This window comes from Salmo salar, chromosome ssa25 (genome assembly GCF_905237065.1).
Source record: "Salmo salar chromosome ssa25, Ssal_v3.1, whole genome shotgun sequence".
In the NCBI taxonomy this organism is placed as follows: domain Eukaryota; kingdom Metazoa; phylum Chordata; class Actinopteri; order Salmoniformes; family Salmonidae; genus Salmo; species Salmo salar.
The window spans coordinates 31,195,261-31,211,719 of record NC_059466.1 but is presented as its reverse complement, the minus strand read 5'-3'; the positions used below and the strand labels follow the sequence as shown (position 1 = coordinate 31,211,719).

At 42.4% G+C, this 16,459-nt stretch overlaps 1 protein-coding gene across 3 annotated transcripts in view; it reads right to left on the bottom strand.

Moving 5' to 3' along the window:
- LOC106586592 (zinc finger MYM-type protein 2-like) overlaps positions 1–14,726 on the bottom strand; it is a 45,004-nt gene extending 30,278 nt beyond the window's left edge. The window contains exon 1 of one of the 3 annotated variants that reach the window (XM_045707289.1): positions 14,392–14,726. The gene's annotated coding sequence lies outside the window, so the exon portion shown is untranslated. The remainder of the gene's footprint in view (positions 1–14,391) is intronic. The other 2 variants (XM_014174040.2, XM_014174038.2) reach the window with 2 other exon arrangements.
- Between the last annotated feature and the right edge of the window lie 1,733 nt (positions 14,727–16,459).

Below are 16,459 nucleotides of genomic sequence, written 5' to 3'. Positions count from 1 at the left end.
AACTGAATGGCCATTCTGTTATGACAACATAAACTCGGCAAAAAAACAAATGTCCTCTCGCTGTCAACAGCATTTATTTTCAGCAAACTTAACATGTATAAATATTTGTATTAACATAACAAGATTCAACAACAGACAAAAACTGAACAAGTTCCACAGACAAGTGACTAACAGAAATGGAATAATGTGTCTCCGGACAAAGGGGGGGGTCAAAATCAAAGTAACAGTCAGTATCTGGTGTGGCCACCAGCTGAATTAAGTACTGCAGAGCATCTCCTCTTCATGGACTGCACCAGATTTGCCAGTTCTTGCTGTGAGATGTTACCCCACTCTTCCACCAAGACACCTGCAAGTTCCCGGACATTTCTGGGGGGAATGGCCCTAGCCCTCACCCTCCGATCCAACAGGTCCCATACGTGCTCAATGGGATTGAGATCCGGGCTCTTCGCTGGCCATGGCAGAACACTGACATTGTCTTGCAGGAAATTATGCACAGAATGAGCAGTATGGCTGGTGGCATTGTCATGCTGGAGGGTCATGTCAGGATGAGCCTGCAGGAAGGGTACCAAATGAGGGAGGAGGATGTCTTCCCTGTAACGCACAGCGTAGAGATTGCCTGCAATGACAAAAAGCTTAGTCCGATGATGCTGTGACACACCGCCCCAGACCATGACAGACCCTCCACCTCCAAATCGTTCCCGTTCCAGAGTACAGACCTCGGTGTAACGCTCATTTCTTCAACAATAAACGCGAATCCCTGTCTCACCCCTGGTGAGACAAAACCTCGACTCGTCAGTGAAGAGCACTTTTTGCCAGTCCTGTCTGGTCCAGCGACGGTGGGTTTGTGCCCATAGGTGACGTTGTTGCCGGTGATGTCTGGTGAGGACCTGCCTTACAACAGGCCTACAAGCCCTCATTCTTGGTGTAACTCGGGCAGTTGTTGTTGCCATCCTATACCTGTCACGCAGGTGTGATGCTCGGATGTACCGATCCTGTGCAGGTGTTGTTACACGTGGTCTGCCACTGCGAGGACGATCAGCTGTCTGTCCTGTCTCCCTGTAGCTCTGTCTTAGGAGTCTCACAGTACAGACATTACAATTTATTGCCTTGGCCACATCTGCAGTCCTCATGCCTCCTTGCAGCATGCCTAAGGCACGTTCACACAGATGCGCAGGGACCCTGGGCATCTTTCTTTTGGTGTTTTTCAGAGTCAGTAGAAAGGCCTCTTTAGTGTTCTAAGTTTTCATAACTGTGACCTTAATTGCCTACCGCCTGTAAGCTGTTAGTGTCTTAACAACCGTTCCACAGGTGCATGTTCATTAATTGTTTATGGTTCATTAAACATGCATGGGAAACAGTGTTTAAACCCTTTATAATGAAGATCTGTGAAGCTATTTGGATTTTTACGAATTATCTTTGAAAGACGGGGTCCTGAAAAAGGGACGTTTCTTTTTTTGCTGAGTTTGGTAAACATCAGTGTTTTCGCTGCAGTCATTTAGCTGTGGCACTGCGCCACCCCCTAAAAAATATAGAATATGAAAAAATATTTATACCGTGGCGCACTTTGAAGATGCTGTAACAGTCTACATTTACTTTTCAAAATGAGTAATGAATCGAAAAATCATACAACCCCATAGTAGAATAGTTGATCTATTTGCCTAGTCGGCTTGTTGTGTGTTCTATGCAAAATAAATATTCCTCTTGAGGTTACGAGAATCAAATATAGGCTTCAAAAATAGGATACATTTATTTAATTGGCCACTCAAAATTTTACCAGCAATAACGGTTTACACTTTATATGGCCTGCCTTTGGTCTAATGAACGAAAGCCTGAATTAATGTAATAAACAACTGATAATTAACTGGATTATCAAAAACTTTGTGCAGGCTGTGTATTTATCTACACTGTTAATGTCCTTCCAAACAGGGGATTTTACTCACGCAGGATGTTTCAGCGATGGTGTTGCAGTCTATTCCCTTATTTAACTTTTCTTTTTATTTCTCCGGTTAGGCCTATGTTAGCCATTTTTGTGTGAGCTAGGCAATCCGGGGAAAGTGAACTTGGTAAATTGTCGTATTCTCATGTGGGGAGAGGGAACATAAGCTCTGCGCGTGGACAAATTAGAAATGTTTTAGCACCACACAAATAGGGGACAGTTCCCGGCTTCACATGTATTTTTTATTTTTTATTTCATTTTATTTCACCTTTATTTAATCAGGTAGGCTAGTTGAGAACAAGTTCTCATTTACAACTGCGACCTGGCCAAGATAAAGCAAAGCAATTTGACACATACAACAACACAGAGTTACACATGGAATAAACAAAACATACAGGCAATAATACAATAGAAAAAAGAAAACAAGAATCTATATACAGTGAGTGCAAATGAGGTAAGATACGGGAGATAAGGCAATGAATACGCCATGGTGGCGAAGTAATTACAATATAGCAATTAAACACTGGAATGGTAGATGTGCAGAAAATGAATGTGCAAGTAGAGATACTGGGGTGCAAAGGAGCAGGATAAATAAATAAATACAGTATGGGGATGAGGTAGGTAGATAGATGGGCTATGTACAGGTGCAGTGATCTGTGAGCTGCTCTGACAGCTGGTGCTTAACGTTAGTGAGGGAGATATGAGACTCCAGCTTCAGTGATTTTTGCAGTTCGTTCCAGTCATTGGCAGCAGAGAACTGGAAGGAAAGGCGACCAAAGGAGGAATTGGCTTTGGGGGTGACCAGTGAGATATACCTGCTGGAGCGCGTGCTACGAGTGGGTGCTGCTATGGTGACCAGTGAGCTGAGATAAGGCGGGGCTTCACCTAGCAGAGACTTGTAGATAACCTGTAGCCAGTGGGTTTGGCGACGAGTATGAAGCGAGGGCCAACCAACGAGAGTGTACAGGTCGCAGTGGTGGGTAGTGTATGGGGCTTTGGTTACAAAACGGATGGCACTGTGACAGACTGCATCCAATTTGTTGAGTAGAGTGTTGGAGGTTATTTTATAGATGACATCGCCAAAGTCGAGGATCGGTAGGATAGTCAGTTTTACGAGGGTAAGTTTGGCTGCATGAGTGAAGGATGCTTTGTTGCGATATAGGAACCCGATTCTAGATTTAATTATGGATTGGAGATGCTTAATGTGAGTCTGGAAGGAGAGTTTACAGTCTAACCAGACACCTAGGTATTTGTAGTTGTCCACGTATTCTAAGTCAGAGCCGTCCAGAGTAGTGATGCTGGACGGGCGGGCAGGTGCGGGCAGTGATCGATTGAATAGCATGCATTTAGTTTTACTTGCGTTTAAGAGCAGTTGGAGGCCACGGAAGGAGAGTTGTATGGCATTGAAGCTCGTCTGGAGGTTAGTTAACTTTTTAAGGTATAGGGGGCAGTATTTTCATTTTCGGATGAAAAGCGTGCCCAGAGTAAACTGCCTAATACTCAGGCCCAGAGTCAAATATTTGCATATTATTAGTAGATTTGGATAGAAAACACTGAAGTTTCTAAAACTGTTTGAATGATGTCTGTGAGTATAACAGAACTCATACGGCAGGCAAAAACCTGAGAAGAATCCAACCAGGAAGTGGGAAATCTGATGCTTGTAGTCTTTTCAAGTCATTGCCTATTCAACACACAGTGACTTAGGGTTCATTTTGCACTTCCTAAGGCTTCCACTAGATGTCAACCGTCTTTAGAACCTTGTTTCAGGCTTTTGCAGTGAACAGAGAGCGAACAAGAAGGCCGGGAAGTTGGTGACTCAGAAAATGACATGAGTTCATTGGCGCGCATTTACGTGATGAGGTAGCTGTGTTCCATAACATTTCTCAAGACATTGGAATCGTCCGGTTGGAATATTATTGAAGTTTTATGCTAAAAAGGCCCTAAAGATTGATGCTACGTTTGACATGTTTCTACGAACGTAAATAGAACTTTCTTTGACTTTTCGTCGTGAAATTTTCGTTGCGCTTCCTACATTTGGAGTAGCTTACTGAACGCGCAAACAACAAGGAGGTATTTGGACATAAATTATGGACTTTATCGAACAAAACAACATTTATTGTGGACCTGGGATTCCTGAGAGTGCATTCTGATGAAGATCATCAAAGGTACGTGAATATTTATAATGCTATTTATGATTTTAGATGACTCAAATGGCGGGCATCTGTATTGCTGGTTTGGTTTTCTGAGCGCTGTACTCAGATTATTGCAAAGTGTGCTTTCCCCGTGAAGCTTTTTTGAAATCTGTCACAGCGTTTGCATTAAGGAGATGTTTATCTATTATTCTTTGAATAACAGTTTAATACTTTATCAACGTTTATGAGTATTTTTGTAAATTGTTGTGCTCATTCACCGGACGTTTTGGAGGCTAATTATTTTCTGAACATCACTGGCGCGTGATGGGTTTTTGGATATAAATATGAACTTTATTGAACAAAACATACATGTATTGTGTAACATTGAGTCCTAGGAGTGTCATCTGATGAAGATCGTCAAAGGTTAGTGCTTAATTTTAGCTGCATTTCTTGTTTTTGTGACACCTCTCCTGCTTGGAAAATGGCTGTGTGGTTTTTCTTGTTTATGCTCTGTCCTAACATAAATCTAACTTTATACTTTCACCGTAAAGCCTTTTTGAAATCGGACAATGTGCTTGGATTAAGGACAAGTGTATCTTTAAAATTGTGTAAAATAGTTGTATGTTTGAGAAATTTGAATTATGCGATTTTGTTGTTTTGAGTTAGCCGTCCTGATATTTCAATGGCTGTTGATAGTGTGTACCGCGGGTGGGACGCTAGCGTCCCACGTAGCCCAAAGAAGTTAACCTCTCTGGGCTAGGCGGGACGAATTCGTCCCACCTACGCAACAGCCAGTGTAATCCAGTGGCGCGATTTTCAAATACCTTAGAAATGCTATTACTTCAATTTCTCAAACATATGACTATTTTACAGCATTTTAAAGACAAGACTCTCGTTAATATAACCACACTGTCCGATTTCAAAAAGGCTTTACAACAAAAGCAAAACATTAGATTATTTCTGGCTGGGTACTCTGCTGACATAATCAGACACCGATTTTTCAAGCTAGCATATAATGTCACAAAAACCCAGAAGACAGCTAAATGCAGCACTAACCTTTGATGATCTTCATCAGATGACACACCTAGGACATTATGTTATACAATACATGCATGTTTTGTTCAATCAAGTTCATATTTATATCAAAAAACAGCTTTTTACATTAGCATGTGACGTTCAGAACTAGCATACCCCCCGCAAACCTCCGGTGAATTTACTAAATTACTCACGATAAACGTTCACAAAAAACATAACAATTATTTTAAGAATTATAGATACAGAACTCCTTTGTGCAATCGAGGTGTCCGATTTTAAAATAGCTTTTTGGTGAAAGCACATTTTGCAATATTCTCAGTAGATAGCCCAGCCATCACAGCTAGCCATTTAGACACCGACCAAGTTTAGCCCTGACCAAACTCCGATTTACTATTACAAAAGTTTGATTACCTTTGTTGTCTTCGTCAGAATGCACTCCCAGGACTGCTACTTCAATAACAAATGTTGGTTTGGTCCAAAATAATCCATCGTTATATCCAAATAGCGACGTTTTGTTCGTGCGTTCCAAGACACTATCCGAAGTGTAAATAAGGGTCACGAGCATGGCGCAATTCGTGACAAAAAAATTCTAAATATTCCATTACCGTACTTCGAAGCATGTCAACCGCTGTTTAACCTCTATGGGCTAGGTGGGACGCTTGCATCCCACCTACGTAACAGCCACTGGCAGCCTGTGGCGCGATTTTCAAAACGTTAAAAATCCTATTACTTCAATTTCTCAAACATATGACTATTTTACAGCTATTTAAAGACAAGACTCTCGTTAATCTAACCACACTGTCCGATTTCAAAAAGGCTTTACAACGAAAGCAAAACATTAGATTATGTCAGCAGAGTACCAAGCCAGAAATAATCAGACACCCATTTTTCAAGCCAGCATATAATGTCACCAAAACCCAGAAGACAGCTAAATGCAGCACTCACCTTTGATGATCTTCATCAGATGACAACCCTAGGACATTATGTTATACAATACATGCATGTTTTGTTCAATCAAGTTCATATTTATATCAAAAACCAGCTTTTACATTAGCATGTGACGTTCAGAACTAGCATACCCCCCGCAAACTTCCGGGGAATTCGCTAACATTTTACTAAATTACTCACGATAAACGTTCACAAAAAGCATAACAATTATTTTAAGAATTATAGATACAGACCTCCTCTATGCACTCGATATGTCCGATTTTAAAATAGCTTTTTGGTGAAAGCACATTTTGCAATATTCTAAGTATATAGCCCAGGCATCACGGGCTCGCTATTTAGACACCCGGCAAGTTTAGCACTCACCATAATCATATTTACTATTATAAAAGTTTGATTACCTTTTGTTGTCTTCGTCAGAATGCACACCCAGGACTGCTACTTCAATAACAAATGTTGGTTTGGTCCAAAATAATCCATCGTTATATCCGAATAGCGGCGTTTTGTTCGTGCGTTCCAGACACTATCCGAAATAGTAATGCGCGCGACAATAAAATTCTAAATATTCCATTACCGTACTTCGAAGCATGTCAACCGCTGTTTAAAATCAATTTTTACGACATTTTTCTCGTAGAAAAGCGATAATATTCCGACAGGGAATCTCCTTTTCGGCAAACAGAGGAAAAAATCCCAAAGGCGGGGGCGGTCGGGTCACGCGCCTAAGCCCAGTGTCCCTTGATCGGCCACTTGAGAAAGGCGATAATGTGTTTCAGCCTGGGGCTGGAATGACGACATTGTTTTTTCCCGGGCTCTGAGCGCCTATGGACGACGTGGGAAGTGTCACGTTAGAGCAGAGATCCTTAGTAAATGATAGAGATGGAAAAGAAGTTCAAGAAATGGTCAGACAGGCCACTTCCTGTAAAGGAATCTCTCAGGTTTTGACCTGCCATTTGAGTTCTGTTATACTCACAGACACCATTCAAACAGTTTTAGAAAATTTAGGGTGTTTTCTATCCATATGTAATAAGTATATGCATATTCTAGTTACTGGGTAGGAGTGGTAACCAGATTAAATCGGGTATGTTTTTTATCCAGCCGTGTCAATACTGCCCCCTAGCCCTAACAGGTTAAAATCCATTTTTATGCCATTTTTCTCTTAAAAAAAGCGATAATATTCCTACCGGGAATCTGCGTTTAGGTAAACAGAGGAAAGAAAACAAAGCATTCGGTCAACGCGGGCACGCGCCTGAGTCTCACAGTACTGTAACCAGCCACTACCCAAACGCACTACTTTTTTTCAGCCAGAGCCTGCAAAGCCACGATTCAGCTTTTTGCCGCCTTCTGAGAGCCCATTGGAGCCGTAGGAAGTGTCACGTAACAGCAGAGATCCTTTGTTTTGGATAGAGATGACAAAGAAGGCCAAGAAATGGTCAGACAGGGTACTTCCTGTACAGAATCTTCTCAGGTTTTGACCTGCCATTTGAGTTTTGTTATACTCACAGACACCATTCAAACAGTTTTAGAAACTTTGGAGTGTTTTCTATCCAAAGCCAATAATTATATGCATATTCTAGTTACTGGGCAGGAGTAGTAACCAGATTAAATCGGGTATGTTTTTTATCCAGCCGTGTCAATACTGCCCCCTATCCCTAACAGGTTAACACAGCATCCAAAGACGGGCCAGAAGTATACAGAATGGTGTCGTCTGCGTAGAGGTGGATCAGAGAATCAGCCGCAGCAAGAGCAACATCATTGATGTATACAGAGAAGCGAGTCGGCCCGAGAATTGAACCACGTTGGGCCCCCATAGAGACTGCCAGAGGTCCAGACAACAGGCCCTCCGATTTGACACACTGAACTCTATCAGAGAAGTAGTTGGTAAACGACGCGAGGCAATCATTTGAGAAACCAAGGCTGTCGAGTCTGCCAATAAGAATGTGGTGATTGACAGAGTCGAAAGCCTTGGCCAGGTCGATTAATACGGCTGCACAGTAATGTCTCTTATCGATGGCTGTTATGATGTCATTTAGGACCTTGAGCGTGGCTGAGGTGCACCCATGACCAGATCTGAAACCAGATTGCATAGCGGAGAAGGTATGGTGGGATTCAAAATGGTCGGTAATCTGTTTGTTAACTTGGCTTTCGAAGACCTTAGAAAGCCAGGGTAGGATAGATATAGGTCTGTAGCAGTTAGGGTCTAGAGTGTCACTCCCTTTGAAGAGGGGGATGACTGCGGCAGCTTTCCAATCTTTGGGGGATCTCAGACGATACGAAAGAGAGGTTGAGCAGGCTAGTAATAGGGGTTGCAACAATTTCGGCAAAATAATTTTAGAAAGAGAGGGTCCAGATTGTCTAGCCTGGCTGATTTGTAGGGGTCCAGATTTTGCAGCTCTTTCAGAACATCAGCTATCTGGATTTGGGTAAAGAAGAAACGGTGGGGGCTTTGGCAAGTTGCTGTGGAGGGTGCCGGGCAGTTGACTGGGGTAGGGATAGCCAGGTGGAAAGCATGGCCAGCCGTAGAGAAATGCTTGTTGAAATTCTCAATTATAGTGGATTTATCAGTGGTAACAGTGTTTCCTAGCCTCAGAGCAGTGGGCAGCTGGGAGGAGGTGCTCTTATTCTCCATGGACTTTACAGTGTCCCAGAACCTTTTTGAGTTTGTACTGCAGGATGCAAATTTCTGTTTAAAAAAGCTAGCCTTAGCTTTTCTAACTGCCTGTCTATATTTGTTCCTAACTTCCCTGAAAAGTTGCATATCACGGGGGCTATTCGATGCTAATGCAGAACGCCACAGGATGTTTTTGTGCTGGTCAAGGGCAGACCGGTCTGGAGTGAACCAAGGACTATATATGTTCCTAGTTCTACATTTTTTGAAGGGGGCATGCTTATTTAAAATGGTGAGGAAGACACTTTTAAAGAATAACCAGGCATCCTCTACTGACGGGATGAGGTCAATGTCATTCCAGGATACCCCGGCCAGGTCGATTAGAAAGGCCTGCTCGCAGAAGTGTTTTAGGGAGCGTTTGACAATGATTAGGGGTTGTTTGGTCGCAGACCCACTACGGATGCAGGCAATGAGGCAGCGATCGCTGAGATCTTGATTGAAAACAGCAGAGGTATATTCGGAGGGCAAGTTAGTTAGGATGATATCTATGAGGCTGCCCGTGTTTACGGATTTGGGGTTGTACCTGGTAGGTTCATTGATCATTTGTGTGAGATTGAGGGCATCAAGCTTAGATTGTAGGATGGCCGGGGTGTTAAGCATGTCCCAGTTTAGGTCACCTAGTAGCACGAGCTCAAAAGATAGATGGGGGGCAATCAATTCACATATGGTGTCGAGGGCACAGCTGGGGGCAGAGGGTGGTCTATAGCAAGCGGCAACAGTGAGAGACTTGTTTCTGGAAAGGTGAATTTTTTGAAGTAAAAGCTTGAATTGTTTGGCTACAGACTTGGATAGTAAGCCTGCAGAGTTCTGTATATCTTTACAGTAGATTGCAACACCGCCCCCTTTGGCAGTTCTATCTTGGCGGAAAATGTTATAGTTAGAGATGGAGATTTCAGGGATTTTGGTGGTTTTCCTAAGCCAGGATTCAGACACGGCTAAGACAAAGCAGTGAGTAAAACAAACTTAGGGAGTAGGCTTCTAATGTTAACATGCATGAAACCAAGGCTTTTACGGTTACAGAAGTCAACAAATGAGAGCACCTGGGGAGTGGGAGTGGAGCTAGGCACTGCAGGACCTGGATTAACCTCTACATCGCCAGAGGAACAGAGGAGAAATAGGATAAGGGTACGGCTAAAGGCTATACGAACTGGCCGTCGAGCACATTCGGAACAGAGAGTAAAAGGAGCAGGTTTCTGGGCACGATAGCATAGATTCAAGGCATAGTGTACAGACAAAGGTAAGGTAGGAAATGAGTATATTGGAGGTAAACCTAAGCATTGAGTAATGATGGACATCTCAATGTGTGCATGGCTGGTAGCCTGCTGACCAAACCGGACGTGCGTGTGCGCCATCATGCGCAAATTGATTTTGTTCACCCACACCAGAAGCGATCAGGACACGCAGGTTGAAATATCAAAACAAACTCTGAACCAATTATATTAATTTGGGGTCAGGTCAAAAAGCATTAAACATGTATGGCAATTTAGCTAGCTAGCTTGCTGTTGCTAGCTAATTTGTCCTGGGATATAAACATTGGGTTGTTATTTGACCTGAACTGCACAAGGTCCTCTACTCCGACAATGAATCCGCAGATGAGAAAGGAATTCGGTTTACCGTTTTGTCATCTCTCCTCCTTCCTCAGGCTTCTTTTTTACTTCTTTGGACTTTATATAGTGGTTGGCAACCAACTTTACGGTGCATTACTACAACGACTGGAGTATGGACGTCAGTTCATCTTTCAATCACCTATGTGGGTATATGCTCTTAAAAACCAACGAGGAGATGGGAGAGGCCGGACTTGCAGCGCATTGAGGATCACAAATAGAACTGATTTCTATCGTAGCGCCTGGCCACACAGACGATCGCTGAGGCGCGCAAGCAGTGTGGGTGCAATGATTGAATAACACGTATGTGTACATTTATTTGGCAACGCTCGCACACACGACCGTTGTGGTCAGCATGTTGTCTGACTCGCACAGAATAGAATTCACATCACAATGCAAAACAACAACCTGCTGGGTTTAAAACAAAGTGTATTATCTTGATTTAAAATGTAATTATTCTAAACTGCTAGCCAACCCAAGGGTTGAAAGAATGTTTTAATTTTTTTGTGGCTCACCCAGGTATCTGACCCAATGCAGGACTCTACTATTGATTAGCCCAACAGGGTAAATGCAGATAGGCAATCCCATGCTTCAGCCTATTTATTTATAGCCACCATGCTGATTCAGTTGGGTTACAGGTCATCATGCTTATTGCTAATAGCATACCTGATAATATGGACCACGTCATTTTAAAAAGTTACCAATTGGGGGCTAAATCAAGTAGCCTAGTTGAATCTAATGTGACACGTTGACAAAAATCCCATTTAATTCCACTCAGGAAAAAAGAGCTGCAATAAGTTGTTTCCTTTCCATTTGATAAATTCAATTCCAAGATTTGTTTGTTTGCGTGCTTGATGAAATCAGAAGTTCTGACCAATCTCTCTACTGTAATTCTTCTTCTCACACTTATTTGACATAAAATGCAACAGGGAAATGAAGTGTGGTGGTGTTCAAGATCCCTAATCGGTTTATTCATGTTTTGAAAAAAGGCTTCTACAAATGCCATATAGGACAGTGGGGGCTCTACTCCACATCCTTATAAAGCCAATCTGCCAGCTATGCTCAATACTTTTGTAATAGTTGTTGAAGGGTGGTGGACAGGTGTTAAATAGTATCCATAAGGTTGTTGTGGGTTCTATACATTAAAAATAACAACATGCATTATTCATATCAAAATGGCAAAAATAAATAGCAAAACAACCCATTTGTTGATATGTGCTAGAACCAAGTCACTGATACAGCAAGGAGCAAATATTCACAGTGCTGCACTGCAGTCTGGAGTCTGGTCTTCATTCACGTGTCTACTTCCTGCAAAGAGCTTGGACAGGCAACGTTCCGCCAATAAGACTTATCAGATGATGCCTCTACCCTCATAATAGAGGTGTGGTTAGAGACATTTGGGATTCGAACTGAACACTGAAGCACTGCATTAGACAGACTGTACACAGGCCACAGTGTCATACATTATCTGCAAACTGGCAACACTCACATTAAGCATCTCCAATCCAAAACTAAATCTATAACTGGCTTCCAATATCGCAACAAAGCATCCTTCACTCATGCTGCCAAACATACCCTTGTAAAACTGACCATCCTACCGATCCTCGACTTCGGTGATGTCATCTATAAAATAGCCTCCAACACTCTACTCAACAAACTGGATGCAGTCTATCACAGTGCCATCCGTTTTGTCACCAAAGCCCCATACACTACCCACCACTGCGACCTGTACACTCTCGTTGGTTGGCCCTCGCTTCATACTCGTCGCCAAACCCACTAGCCAGTGGGTTTGGCGACAAGGTTATCTACAAGTCTCTGCTAAGTAAAGCCCCGCTTTATCTCAGCTCACTGGTCACCATAGCAGCACCCACTCGTAGCACGCGCTCCAGCAGGTATATCTCACTGGTCACCCCCAAAGCCAATTCCTCCTTTGGTCGTCTTTCCTTCCAGTTCTCTGCTGCCAATGACTGGAACGAACTGCAAAAATCTCTGAAGCTGGAGACTCATATCTCCCTCACTAGCTTTAAGCACCAGCTGTCAGAGCAGCTCACAGATCACTGCACCTGTACATAGCCCATCTAAACAGCCCATCTATCTATCTATCTATCTATCCATCCATCTATCCATCTACCTCATCCCCATACTGTATTTATTTATTTATCTTGCTCCTTTGCACCCCAGTATCTCTACTTGCACATTCATCTTCTGCACATCTACCATTCCAGTGTTTAATTGCTATATTGTAATTACTTCGCCTCCATGGCCTATTTATTGCCTTAACTTACCTCATTTGCACTCACTGTATATAGACCTTTTGTTTTCTTTTGTTCTACTGTATTATTGACTGTATGTTTTGTTTATTCCATGTGTAACTCTGTGTTGTTGTATGTGTCGAATTGCTATGCTTTATCTTGGCCAGGTCGCAGTTGCTAATGAGAACATGTTCTCAACTAGCCTACCTGGTGAAATAATGGTGAAATAAAAAATAAAATACACAGCATACAGCTAAAACGGCATAATTTCCATTAAATCATGGGGAGTGACTTAGGTATGTATGATGTAATTACGACAAGCACATGCCCATGCCATCATCATACCCCGGGTGGTCCCTGATACTCTTCTACGCTCAACATAATTACCATTTGGTCATATTATATAACGCTCAAGCCACTGTTTATGACTGATGCATGATGCACAGTGAAGCAGCTACCAGACACCTGAATATGCCATATTACAAACTATTCTATTCCTGCTGCTAGACTGCGAATGCAACTCAAATCATTTATATAATTTATTGCCATCAAGACCCATGTTTGGGGCTACTAATAGCTGATGCTCCCTAATGATGTGACTCAGTACATGAAAAAGCCTACCACATTTGGCCCAAAGCTCTCCCTCTCTCTCCCATCAGGCCGTGCCCTTGACTACACAAGCCGGGTAAAACCTCTGTTCCATCGCGAGGACCACAGCTCCTCCGGTTCCACTCAAGACAACCGGATAACGATGTCAACCCGCCATGCTATCATTTTTATTCAGAAAACTTAGAGCAAATGTTCTAAAACTTTAGGTGGACAATAGACCGATGACAAATATAATTAATTGATAGCCGATAAGCTGCTCTGACGAACAGAGGAGCGGGGGAGATGGGGTCTGTGAGCTAACTTGAGGACCACAAAACGTGGTTCAGTTCCGTTCCCACCCCTGCTGCCCCGGCCTTCCACGGAATGGATTAGCGGCGAACTTGGTGTCGAGCCAACGAGACTGCGCCATTGTTATTACAGAAAAGAACATCACAAGTTATTCGCGACCCACGTGACGTTTAGTCGCATAAGCAACAAAAATCCTAAAGAGCAACGTATTATTCACGTTTCTACAGTACCACTCTACCCTGCTTCAAATGTCAATGTGATGATAGGCTACATAGCTAGCTAGAAGAAGAAAAAACAATCACCGTGCTCAGACGCTAACACACATTATTATTCAGTGGACATTACTTGTTTTCACAACACAGTCTGAAAACCAAAACAAAGGTATTGTTTTTGTGATACCTGTGTAACGTAAACGTTTAATTGGAAAGTTGCCCCAGAGACTATCCGGGGCAATCACAGAAAATACACGTTCAGTTGCCACCCGAAAGGGGGCGCTATACTGTTACATATCTAGAAACTGCTCTGTTTGTGTCAATAAAATAGTTGACAGACCTACAAACATATGTACTCTCAGTATGTCCTTTTTAGAACACTGATCCAAACCTGAGGGGGTAACTAAACATTTTCAACAAGGCAAGGGCAAAAATGTGCCCCCCTTCCGTCAGCAAGCAGCACTGCCTCACGTCCGCCATTAGAGAGCGAGCGAAACAATACGAGAGAGCGGAGGCAATATGACTAGTACCCTGCCACGGCAGAGAGGGGGAGGAAATCTCAAGCGGGGTAAAAAATGTACTGCTAAATCGTCACAAATGCTGACTTTATACCATAGCAGGAGACTCAAGGGAGCCCGTGGACATATAGCTAGTTGCTGAAACTTTGACTAACTAACCGTAACATTTGAATAAAAAGTATCTGAAATTCTTACCCGAGTAGAGCTTGAAACGATATAGCGCCACTTTTGTGCCTTGACATAAATCGGGGAACGCATGCGCCTCAATGTAAAGACCAAAGATGGTGGATAAATGAAGATATTCCATAAAGGCCGTTTACAATTGAGAAAAATGGCCACAGTTCCGGTCTACTTAAGGGGTGACTCTCCCATAGGCACCAATGCGATAGCAGCTGGGTCTGGTCTACTTAGGTAATTGACTGTATATGAACTAGAAAAAAGGAACCTATGAAATGTCTCGATTTCTCTTCCGTCTCTGGTAAAGACGTTCTAGTCCGCGCGTGGGAGGATACTGCCAACGGGATCCTTCTCGCTTCTCATCGTCGCGCAAGCGCACAATGTTCAATCAGAAGTGGTGCGGTTGACAATTAAATTGGTCTAGAATAATTAATCTACCTGAAACTCATATACAAATACCTGCACATTACCATAAACCACCCGCATAATGAATGTGGCAATGATTACGCATTTTACTTTGCCATCTGGCGTGTTTACGTTTGGACCGCAATCGAGGTCGCATTGACCGCACTAGTGAGATCCAATCAGCATTCAGTCCGGTCACGGTTGCGTTCAGGTCTAACACACGTCTACCTACCGGTGGTTCAATGCATTACATCATACTTTTCCAATAGGAGAATACGATGTGTAACATTTTTCATTTATTTATCCTTTATTTAATTAGGCAAGTCAGTTATTAAGAACAAATTCTCATTTACAATGACGGCCTATTAATAAAATACATGTTTAAACGGTCGAAAATAACGTCAAACACCACCCTTGAAATGTTGTAGCATATGGGGAGATATGAAAAACCGAGTCATATGCTCTTGAACATCTGGTTGCTAAAAAAAATCCTATGAATTTGTTCAAACCACACTTTGGTCAGTGTGTCTGTGCTCACTCAGCTGTACGGTAGACAAAACAATGTTCTCTACAACAAATTCGGAACCGCCTTTTGGTGGGCCATCATTGTAAATAAGAATTTGGTCTTAACTGACTTGCCTAGTTGAATAAAGGTTAAATAAAATAAAAATAAAAACCGTCTTGCAACGCAGTGGGACCATCCTCACATGTTGAGAGAGAGAGCACGGGCACCTTTCATAAAAAGTACACAGGACTAGAGGGCGTCTAAAAATGTTGAATCAGGTGCGTTTATTTTAGTTAAAACGTGGTCCTGAGTCAAGTATGGACTAATAAAAAATACTAACAAACTTACCGAATTAAGACAACTCAAGGACATTCCATTCATGTTGATGATGCTATAACGGTGATATCTGCTCATGTGCTGAATGATTCAGGTTCAGCTTGCTCTGACCTACCTCTAAACCTTATTAATAAACCTTATTAATAACGTGAACAAAAAAAAACAACTGTTCCTAGACTTATACTGTGTGATATTTGATCCACATCCCTTTATTGGTCTAACTCCACCTATCGGTGAATTTAGGCTATTACAGTGATTGTGTATGCGTGCATGTGTGTGCACTTACATATTAGGCTATACATTATTGTTGAAGACAGGACTGTTGATGCTTATATTATATATGTGTGTGTGTGTGTGTGTGTGTGTGTGTGTGTGTGTGTGTGTGTGTGTGTGTGTGTGTGTGTGTGTGTGTGTGTGTGTGTGTGTGTATCACATGTGCATGAGTAACCTTCCTGTGATCTGACAACTTGTATAAGCATTGGTAATGCCTAGCCTTTAGCTCAGCAGGCAAACCCAACCTTTTAGCGCAGACCTGATTTCAACCCCAGTTGGTCACACAAGCGCATCCTAAATCAGTGCTTATTATACAATTAGGACCCTTTATAGTCAATAGGCCATTAATAGACATACATTATCAATAGAAATTTGATAGACCTATTAAAAAATACTCTATAATGTAGATGGGTGCATGGTGTATATCGAACCTAATTCCAAACCATTCATAAGAACGTGTCCCTTATTTTGCAGTCACTCCAATGCTGTACCAACAAATGGGTGACTTGAATGGTTTGTCAACATTGTGATGTAATCTGGCTTGTGTAGTTCATCAACAGGATTTGC